At 38.0% G+C, this 9309-nt stretch overlaps 1 pseudogene; it reads left to right on the plus strand.

Annotated features, from left to right (window-relative positions):
* Positions 1 to 1617: 1617 nt before the first annotated feature.
* On the plus strand, positions 1618 to 3464 carry LOC113773316 (annotated as a pseudogene).
* Positions 3465 to 9309: the final 5845 nt, after the last annotated feature.

A 9309-nucleotide genomic window follows, 5' to 3' on the forward strand; every position in this document is an offset into this window, starting at 1 on the left:
TCCTTAGCTTCCTCACTTTCGATTGTTGGCACCTTGAATTTTCTTTCAACCTGTCCAACTCAGCTTCCATCTTGTTCATCGACCTTAGCAGTCCAAGTATTATTTCTTTTGACCTTTGACATATCTCAGGATCAACCCAATCCCAGTATATGCAGCCTCCTTGTTCCTAGTTTGACAAGAACATTATGTTTGCAGACAAGATTAGGTGGCTACAATTCGTACTAACCAAGAATAAAAAACAAGTATAAACACAAAACCCTAATTTCCCTTACTCTGTACTTGGCACATCGACAAAACCTTCTTCCTGGGTTCATGGCAGTCCATGATGTCATCATCAATGTTTGCTTTCCACAATCACAAAATTGCCTCACCATTTCTCTTTGTTTGTTGAACCATGCGTTGGGTTCTCCTTTTCTTCTTCCTGCCTTGTGGATAGCAGAATGACAACTTGGGTCTCTCAGCATACCGACCTGAAGTGCCCTTTTATGATTTGGATCGGGTCTACATTATCCATCTGAAGTGGGTTGCATGGAGGGAAACCTTCCCTCCATATTTCACCACCTTTTTTTAATCTATATATGTGACTTTTGTGAATTTTCATTGTTGCCCTCGGTCAAAGCTGGTGTTTGCCACGCTCTTTGACCATCAACGACATTCAGGATTCTGTCAACAATTTTCCTTAACTGGGAGTAAATTAAAAGTTTAGGGATTTAAGTGTCCCACTTTCAAGTTTAGGGACTTAAGTGGGTTATCATCAAAAGTTTGAGGGGACAAAGTGGAATTAACCCTTTTTTTTCCTCTAACTTGTCCTTTTCTTGAGCACGTTGGGCTCTTGTTTCCTAACTTTTCTAGTATAATAATTCTTTTTCTTGTATTTGTTTATTTTGTTAGGAAAATTTTATAATAAGCATCCTCACTCACTCAAGAAAAGAACAAGTTAGAGGAAAAAAAAAAAGAAAGGACCAATTGCCTTATAATAAGCATCCCCGCTCACTCAAGAAAAGAACAAGTTGGAGGAAAAAAAAGAAAGGACCAGTTGCCTTTCCTAACAAAATAAACAAATAAGAAAAAGGATTATTATACTAGAAAGGTTGGAAACAAGACAACGTCCTTATTATTATTATTTTTTTTTGTCAAAGCCTTTCGTAAGACTTTTGTGACTTTACAAACCTAAACCCGGAGTAAACCTCAAGACAACGTCCTTATTTGGCAAGCAGGTTTTTAATCAAATTTATTTGCTATAAATTTTTTTAATAATTTTATCTACAGTAATTTTAAAAAATTTTTAAATTATACATTTTAAAATATTTAAATATTTACGTATTTCAAAAAAAATTTTTATAACTTCTATAATATATTATAATAAAATTTTAGATAAATATCTGACAAAATTCACTTGACAAATGGGGCAAGAGTCCCACTCGTTCAAGAAAAGGACTAAAGAAAAGAGGTGGAAAAAGTGGAGCAGACCAGTTGCCTTAACCGCGTGGGCTGGGTAAGGGTAAGGCAGGCAACTAACAAATTGGCACGCAGGCGTCATGACTGACCCAACTCCTCACAGGAACCTGTTGCGTCTGGAGTCGGTCATCGCTCCTATAAATAACCCCGGATAATCCTTTTGCTTTATCATTCACATCTTCATTATAACCTACATCTCTTCCTCTAAAACTCATCAAATCTTCCATCGAAAGCCGCCTTCCTTCTGTTTCCTCTCGCAAGGTATTTGCTTTTTCATCGATTGTCTTGCTTGCTTCTCGGTTATGTGAATTTTTGTTGATTATGTATATGATGCATGACTTTTAGATGGATGGTGAATTAAGGTTGCGGCTGGAGTTGGAATTTAAATTAAACTTTCGTTGTATTTAACGGATCTGTTCTGATTTGATTTGATTTGATTACTCTGGTTGAACGAGAAAATTTTCCCCTTTTAATCTTTTGGTTTTGTCTGATTTGTTTATTTTGCTGTGAGTTTTTGTTGATTATTAGTAAATTAAGCTGTAAGCCTTTTTTTTGGCCTATAGAAAGGATAGGGTGGAATTGGTCGATTTTTCTTTTCCCTTGTTTATTAGGGTTCAGGAATTTGATTGAAACCGCTTCTTATGTGAAGAATTAACTCTTTGATGTTGTAGTTGTTATGCAGATGTAGGGTTGGGGTATTTGAGTGAACCCATAATACCTATTATATGACCCCCTAGTTAATTATGAAATGTGGTTCTTCAAGTGATTTCTTTTTTATGCATTTGTTGGTTGAAGAATATCTCATAATCAGATCTGATTAGGTTTGGATTTGTGCTTTTTTTATTCCTGACAGATGCAAATCTTCGTGAAAACCCTCACCGGGAAGACCATCACTCTTGAAGTTGAAAGCTCTGACACAATTGATAATGTGAAAGCCAAGATTCAGGACAAGGAGGGCATCCCTCCGGACCAGCAAAGGCTGATATTTGCTGGAAAACAGCTGGAGGATGGACGCACCCTTGCCGACTACAACATTCAGAAGGAATCCACCCTTCACTTGGTTCTGCGGTTGAGGGGAGACATGCAGATCTTTGTAAAGACCCTTACCGGAAAAACAATTACCCTCGAAGTTGAAAGCTCTGATACAATTGATAATGTCAAGGCTAAGATTCAGGACAAAGAGGGTATTCCCCCAGACCAGCAGAGGTTGATTTTTGCTGGAAAACAACTTGAAGATGGCCGCACCCTTGCTGATTATAACATTCAGAAGGAGTCGACCCTTCACTTGGTGCTTAGGCTGAGGGGAGGGATGCAAATTTTCGTGAAGACCCTCACCGGAAAGACTATCACTTTGGAGGTTGAGAGCTCAGATACAATCGACAACGTGAAAGCTAAGATCCAGGATAAGGAGGGAATCCCTCCAGATCAGCAGAGGCTGATCTTTGCTGGCAAGCAGCTTGAAGATGGAAGGACTCTTGCTGACTATAATATTCAGATAGAGTCAACTCTTCATTTAGTGCTGAGATTGAGAGGTGGAATGCAGATTTTTGTCAAGACGTTGACAAGGAAGACCATAACTCTTGAGGTGGAGAGTTCAGATACTATAGATAATGTGAAGGCAAAAATTCAGGACAAGGAGGGCATCCCACCAGACCAGCAAAGGTTGATCTTTGCTGGTAAGCAACTTGAGGATGGCCGCACGCTTGCAGATTACAACATCCAGAAGGAATCAACGCTCCATTTGGTTCTCAGGTTAAGGGGGGGACTGCAAGTTTTTGTTAAGACTCTGACTGGAAAGACCATCACTTTGGAGGTGGAGAGCTCAGATACGATTGATAACGTCAAGGCTAAGATCCAGGACAATGAGGGGATCCCACCTGACCAGCAGAGATTGATCTTGCTGGTAAACAGTTGGAAGATGGAAGGACTTTGGCAGATTATAACATCCAGAAAGAGTCCACCCTTCACCTTGTCCTGCGTCTGCGTGGTGGTTTCTGAGTGCTGCATCTATAATTCTATATGCAGTTGAAGGCTGTCTCTTGAAGTTGGCAGTCTTGTGTGTTTGTCTGCTTGATTTCTGTCCGTGTCCAAGCCATGGGCCCTAATAGCTTCCCAAGTGTGTGTGTTTTTTTTAAATGTATAGTTTAGGGATTTGGTGGTGGTGTTCCATGTTTGTGATGGGAATTAATGGCGGTGTTATTCGATAAGAAAATAAAGTTTCATGTTTGGTCTTTTGAAGTTTTTTGTTTTTTTCCATTGAATTACTACCTTGTATGCTTCGAGATGTGACAAGAAATGATAGTTTTCTTGAGAGAAACCATAGCCTACTCTTGATTGCTATTGGCGTTCTCTCATTGCCTTGATTGCGGTTCCTTATGAGATGTAATTTCAGTGTTTTAGTGTATGATAGTTCGACCTTGGAATTTGGTCTTTTGAAGTTTCGTTTTTTGCATTCATACCGCCTATTTGCTGGACAAGAAATGCAAGTTGGCTTGAGAGAAAAAAACACAGCCTACTCTCTATCGATATTAGCATTCTCTCATTGCCTTGATTGTGCTAGCTTATGAGATGTAATTTCTACTTTGGTTTATGATAGTTCGGTTTGTTGGTGGGCTCTGATCCTTTTGGCAGTGTTGTTTAGACTTTAGAAATGTCTCATGGTAAATATAGATTACTTGAAAGTAATCTGCAAAATCAGTTCCTTTGGGATTCTGCTTGGTAGAGCTATAGGTTGATTTTGTTGGTGTGTAACCAGTAATTGCCTTGCGGTTTGCTTTACCATAAGTTAACCCTTTATACCTGTGAACTAAACAAACCGAACCTCAAGCTTAGCCTTGAGGAGAACTTAGATTATCATCAACTTCCTTTCACAAGAATACAGTTACAAAGGATCTCATAGATGGATATCTTGTGTTCGTTTGAGGACTTAGACAAGTTGACAATAGCATATCGTTTGATCAAGTTGAGATTACCAGCTTGAAGAAGAAGGTGATAAAAAGCTTCTCTTCTTCCTTTTTCAGAAGTGGTTAAACAGAGTATTCTATTCTCTATAGATACAAATGATATATTTACGCGCTTTTTGAAGGCAGAGCGCATGGTTTAGATGTATTAATTTTCCGATCTCGGGGCTTGCGTTAGCTTATTGAAAAGTACTTTTCTAGTACAATTTTTAATAAAAATACGTATTAAATGCTTAAGTGCTTTTAAATATATTGTTTGGAGATATAGTTTAATAAATACTTATTGTATTGAATAATGTGTAATTTGAAAATTTTTAAAATTGTTCATTTCTTTTTTTGGTTCATAATATATGATAAAATAATTAAATTTGATATTCTTTTTTTTTAATTACAAAACTACTCAAAAAGTACCAAATTTGAGCACCAAAAACTTTATTTCTAATTTTATGAGATGATATTCATCAAAAGTTTTAAAAATGCTTTTAACAACTAAAAATATTTTTTTATCAAAAGCATCGCAACTCTAAATCGGGCCTTAATCATTTCTTTTAATAGAGCTCCTGTTTGAACTAAATCATGGGTCAAAGGCCCAGAATTAAGAGAATGAAACGTGCTGCTGCAAAACGTTCTTTATATGGACTCCACATAGAACGGAGCCCAAGCTCAAACTATTGTACCTTTCATGATGTGTAAATTTCCGCGCAAGCTTCCACAACTTGGTGCGGTCCGTCGTCGGCGGCGGCGCAGCAATTATTACGGATGAAAATGGGAACAATTCTCAAGGGCCCTGAACTTTTAATTTGCTTATTTTATTACAATGATTGTTTATTTTATACTCCCTCCGTCCCACTTTGATAGTCCTGTTTCTTTTTTCACACAGTTTAAAAAAAATTAGTTAACTTTGTTGGAAAAATAAATTTAGATTGCTATTTTTCTAAAATACCCTCACATTAAATATGGTACAACTTTATGGAAACTTGAATTGATGGTAAAAAAAGAATCAACTCTCATTAAATGGGATAGGTTTATAGTAACAACTACTTACATTGAATAAGGGTATTTTAGAAAATTTAAAATACAACTACATTTTTCAATTGAAAAGTGGACTACAATTTGAGACAGATGAAAAAAAAATACAGGACTATCAAAGTGGGACGCAGGGAGTATTTTCTTCATTATCTCAAAACATGAAGTTAGTATGACATTGCCTTTGGTTTATAAGACTAATAAGAAGAGGGTCGAATAAGTTTCAAAACTTTATATTAACTTTAGGGTCTTTTCCATTTTTTACATTAAAGTAACTAAACTGTTTTATGAAAACTGAGTGTAGCGTAACCTAATTGCTTTTCACTTCTCTTTTGGCGGCTTGATGGTACCAAACTCTTAAAACTTTTTCCTATATTTCAAAAAATTAGAAATGCTAGGAAAGTATCTTTCTTCATACTTCTGAGAGAAAGTTTCTGTGTCCAAAAATTTTTAACTTCTACGTCTTTGACCCTTGCTGCTGATATAGGCAACCCTAGGGGAAGACCCTCCTAGAACCTCCCAACCTTGTAATTATCAGAGTTGGATCTTTTCTCCCAACAGAAATTGAACTCGATTGTTCTCATGAACTCAAGACCTCTGACACACAAAGGTAATCAGCAACCTTAAGCAAATAAGGATGGATGAAGAGACACCACGATTAGGGAACAAACTAATCGATAAAGTCAGGTTTGAATCCTAAGCAATGAACTCAAGAATTCAAGAGTAAGTTCGACTAAGAACTTGAAGGAAAATTCCTCACGATTTCTGGTTGTAATATTCTCTCTTTCGCTCATACAATAGGTGCCTTTTTATAGGCTAAAACTAGGGCAAAATCCGGCCCACGTAAACCTGGAAGAGATTCGGTCCGCATAAAAGAGCTTAAAGAGCTAGCTCTTTAAGGCTTTCCGATAAGGCCCGATAAGTAATAAAATACTCAACACCTAACAACTACTAAACGGGACAGTCTTAAAACAACTACCAACTAAGCTAACAAGTATGAGATCACTCCTTTACTTCAAACGTACAAGTGAACAAAGTAACTTCATGGTCCATCAAATCTTCAAACTTAGCTTGTTCCTTACTTGTATGGTGAATGATCAAGGCTCGTAAAGCTTCCTTCACCCTCTTGGATCTTGATCTTGTCATCGGACCGCCAATGTGGACCAAAGGATCCTTGACCCAAGGTTGAAGTTAATTATTGCACACCCGTATCCGCATCATTCCCTCTTTCCTCGAAAAGATTCGTCCTCGAATCTTCAAAGTCTCCTCTTGAAAGTGAGTTGTCCACAAATCGATGGTGCGCTTAAAGGACAGCAGTGTTGGAAGTAGACGAATGACTACGAGCCATGTTGCATGTCGTTTGGTCAGCTTCGGGAAGCGCTCAAACAAGGACATGCGCCAAGGTAGGAAAGAGTTTGTGTAAGGCGTGTGAAAATCCCAAGTGGCAATCCAAAACTCTCTAATTAGTCTTTGGCCATGGATCTTCACATTGACACCTTGATTGTGCAAAGGTGTAAAATCCAGCACTAGTTGACATTGATTTGAATCATCTTGCTTGGATAAAATGGGAGTAACTTGTTGCATGGATGAGGCACTAAACAACTTGTGAAGGACAGTTTTGGGATCTTGCGTGACACACAATTTCTCATCTTCCAACATATAAGGTAGCAAACAATTGAATTCCACTTCATGAGAGTTACTCGAACTAGCACAAGTTGAAGTTGACAAATTGAGCACTTGGCCACCAGCTTTTGGCAGAGTGAATAAGCATGAAAGATCACCACATTTAGTTGGAATAAGCACAAAATCAGGTTGTAAGTCTTGAATCAAAACTGGAAAATTGTGGACAGCTTTACAACCTACAAAAACAAAATAAACTTCAACTTGAAACAAATTTGAAATCGGGTAAAGAAGTAATGGTACATTATCAACTAAATGGTAAGAAGGTATAGAACAAGTTTTAAGTGTGAAAACTCCCTTTGACACTTCATCATTCCTTTCACCAATTGATTCAATTTGAGAAGGCATTGCTAGCCTTTTACACTTTTCTTCAAAATCTGGATAAGAAATACAAGTGTTAGGATGAAAATTATACTCAAAAGAAGGTAAAGATGATGAATGACCCATAGGTAGCAAATGAGAGTCAAATTTCGGAATTCTCCCTTCATTGTGGATTTGACGTGATTCCCCTTTGGTATGGACAGATTTGAATTGAAATTGTTCCATGAGATGATTCCAAATAGATTCAATTCCTAAAAGACAAACTCCATGGAAACTAGTGAATTGTACAAGTGACTTTGGAATGGAGCATGGCATGACTAACTTCACTTGATTTTGCTTAATCTGCACAAATAAAGAAACACTAAATAAAGCAAAGGTAAGTTCGTTAGAAAAACAATAAGCCCTCACATTTTTGCTCACAATCGTCTCACTTTCTCTCTTTTCTTCCTTTTTACCACTCATCTCATCAGATTTTTCCATCTCTTTATCTAGTTTAACGCCCTCGATTGTTTTCTCATCATCAACCTCCTCAACAAATGGTTCAATAGGATGATATACTCCTTTGTTGGGAATAGGGTCAGCTATCTCTTTCTTAGAAAACTCACTTTGATAGCATCCAGTTGACTCCATTTGTTTTTGGTGTAGAAGACATTGATATGTCTCCCAAAATTATTCTCCGCATGAGGTGGTTCAACTCTAGGTTTAGTCCTAGAAAATGTTGAATGAACCTTCTTATCACCTCTTGTATAAACCGACTTTAAAGAGGTAGATTGCATGGAACCCCTCCTCTTGAGAGATTCGTTCTCTTGCTTGAGTTTATGTTCGTTCTCTCGATTGTACAAGTCTGTGGTATAATGGAAGGGTACAAATCGTTTCCTCATCACTTGCTTCATTTCAGTCCAAGTGTCAATCGGTTGTTCCCTATTTCTCCTTCTTGTGGCACATACTTGCTCCCACCAAATAGATGCATAATCTTGAAATTCAATAGCTGCAAGTTTCACCTTTTTCTCTTCGGAGTAATTGTGGACTTCAAACACTTGCTCAACTCGCCTAACCCAATCCAAGTAAGCTTCTGGATCATTTTTTCTATGAAAGGTAGGCATCTTGGTCTTGATGGAACCAAGATTGTCATCGGTTCTCCTAGGTCGGCCTCGACCTTCCCTCGCTCCCTCTTGGCTTCTCCTTGATCGAAATGAGGTGTGAGAATGATACCCCTCATCATCCGCATCATGATCAGCACTCTGAACACTCGAAGCCCTATGGTGTGTATCTCCGGTACCTCGCATCTCAATGGCAGCCAACCTGTCGGATATTTGTGCCATCGCAAATTCATGTCTCTCCGCTTGTTTTTGAAGAGTTTGGAGCACCAGTTTGAGTGACACGTCGGTCTCAGACGGCTCAGGCATGTTCCCCTCTTGAGACATATTGTCCAACCTGCAAAACAAGTGTATCCTAGTCTACCTTGCAAAGCACTCGTGTATCACTCAAGAAAACACACTCACTCTCAATTTTCCTTCTCGAAGTTCTTAAAACAACTCAAACTCTCAAAAATTCCAGAATTAATTACCCTATAAGCAAGTAATAAGACACAAAGCAGAATTTTGTAAATCCTAGAAAAACTCTACCCGAAGCTGGAATTTTTTTTTTTTTTTGAGCTGCTGTTTTGCTGAGTTTCTGGTCAGTATTTTGGAGGGTAAGTGGTGCTTTTGGGATGTTCAAATAATGCAAGAACCAGTCCTCAAATTTCAGGGAAATCGGCTCGCAAAGACTAGCTCAACCGATTTTAGAAACCCAAGAATTTAAAGGCGGTGTGGCTAAGGTGTTTGTGGCGGTTTAGGTTTGGTTTTGGAAACTGATTTTGGGG

Source organism: Coffea eugenioides, chromosome 6 (assembly GCF_003713205.1).
Source record: "Coffea eugenioides isolate CCC68of chromosome 6, Ceug_1.0, whole genome shotgun sequence".
NCBI classification, from domain to species: Eukaryota; Viridiplantae; Streptophyta; class Magnoliopsida; order Gentianales; family Rubiaceae; genus Coffea; species Coffea eugenioides.